Below are 2,371 nucleotides of genomic sequence, written 5' to 3' on the forward strand. Positions count from 1 at the left end.
ACTTTATCAGTCTCTTACATTATTTTGAAGAGTTTTGGCTCACTCTTCTTCACAATGTTGCTTCACTTCATTGAGGTTTGCAGGCATTTGTTTGCACAGCTCTCTTAAGTCCTGCCACAGAATTTGAGTATGTTATGGGTAGTGAGGTCTGTACAATGACTGGGCAATTGCAACACCTTGATTCTGTTCTTTTTCTGTCATTCTCTTGTAGAGTTGCTGGTGTGCTTGAAATAGTTAAACTTTTTCAAGACTCAATTTCGGCCAGGCTTTAGCTGTCAGATTTTTCCTCATATTCAACTTTAGAATGTTTTGGTATATAAAGGAGTTCATGGGCAACTTGCATTTGTTGAGTTGCCCGGGACCTGTAGCTGCAAAACAAGCCATAATCATCACCCCTTCACCACCCTAATTGACAGTTGAGTATGAGGTATTTGTGCTGGTATGCTGTGTTTGGTTTTAGCCAAACATCTCCACTTTAGTCTTTAGAGTTTGTTAAGATACAACTTTGCAAAATGAGCCATGCTGCCATTTTGTGTTTTTTTTCATTTTCCGAGAGAGAAGTTATTCTCCTAGCAACCTTTAAATATAATACTTTTTCAGTATTTTCTACTGTAATTAACTTCAAAATTTTACATGCTAACTCAGGTCTATAGAGTCTTATATTTATTTTTTTTATTTTTTGCAATTTCTTTGAGCATTGCATGGTCTGACCTTGGGGTGATTTTGCTGGTACATCCACTTCTAGAGAGATTGGCAATTGCTTTAAATATTTTCCACTTGATTGATGGGCAGCAACAATTGCTTCTCTACAATCATTGCTGACATCGCTACTCCATGGCGTTTGCTGAATGCTCCAGCAAACTGCTTAAACTTTGTCTTTTATAGAGGTGGTCACACTTGCTGATGATCAATTAATTAAGGGCATTTTATTAGCAGCACCCGGCTGCTACTTAGCTTCTATTTAGTTTTTCACAAGTGATCTTTTCCATTTTGGCGTTATTTTCGCAAAATAAATAATGACAATATGTAATATGTCATATGTTGTTTATTATCTAAGGTTGTATTTACCTAATTGTATGTTCTGTTATGTAAAACAATAGAATTCAAAGAGGATGTATTTAAATTTTTACATGACTATATGTTATGATAGCTAAAGATAAGATTTGTTTTCTTCGTTTATGAGTTGAATATATATGCTGATACGATATGAAAGACACCAGATTGTATTATAACATAATACCAAACCTGAATGAACAAAGACTTCCATAGTTAATGTAAATTATTTATTATAATAAAACTTGGCTCTTGATTTTACGTTCTAAACTTATGGCTTGTCAGGCAATTCACTGTATGTATCTACAAGCAATATCTTATAGGTTATATTCTTTTGATTCTTTTTACATTTTGTTTTTTAGCCACACCAGATGTTGTAGACTAAGACTTAAGATTTTTTTATATTTTAAAACATAAAACATTCATACAAAAATCTCTCACTTTTTTGTCATTAGCTGTTTTTGTTTTTCTGTTTCTTGGTACACCAATGGTTTCTTTATTTTTAATTTTTACTTAATTTTTTTTTTAATTTTCCAAATTGTTGTATTGATGTGCCCAGTGATATACAGTGGGTACGGAAAGTATTCAGACACCCTTAAATTTTTCACTCTTTTTTATTTTGCAGCCATTTGCTAAAATCATTTAAGTTCATTTCTTTTCCTCATGAATGTACACATAGCACCCTATATTGACAGAAAAACACAGAATTGTTGACATTGTTGCAGATTTATTAAAAAAGAAAAACTGAAATATCACATGGTCCTAAGTATTCAGACCCTTTGCTCAGTATTTAGTAGAAGCAGCCATTTGATCTAATACAGCCAGGAGTCTTTTTGGGAAGGCTGCAACAAGTTTTTCACACCTGGATTCAGGGATCCTCTGCCATTCCTCCTTGCAGATCCTCTCCAGTTCTGTCAGGTTGGACGGTAAACGTTGGTGGACAGCTATTTTTAGGTCTCTCCAGAGATGCTCAATTGGGTTTAAGTCATTGCTCTGGCTGGGGCATTCAAGAACAGTCACGGAGTTGTTGTGAAGCCACTCCATCGTTATTTTAGCTGTGTGCTTAGGGTCATTGTCTTGTTGGAAGGTAAACCTTCAGCCCAGTCTGAGGTCCAAAGCACTCTGGAGAAGGTTTTCGTCCAGGATATCCCTGTGCTTGGCCGCATTCATCTTTCCCTTGATTGCAACCAGTCGTCCTGTCCCTGCAGCTGAAAAACGCCCCCACAGCATGATGCTGCCATCACCATGCTTCATTGTTGAGACTGTACTGGACAGGTGATGAGCAGTGCCTGGTTTTCTCCACACATACCGCTTAGAA

This window comes from Silurus aristotelis, assembly GCF_946808225.1.
Source record: "Silurus aristotelis genome assembly, chromosome: 7".
In the NCBI taxonomy this organism is placed as follows: Eukaryota; Metazoa; Chordata; class Actinopteri; order Siluriformes; family Siluridae; genus Silurus; species Silurus aristotelis.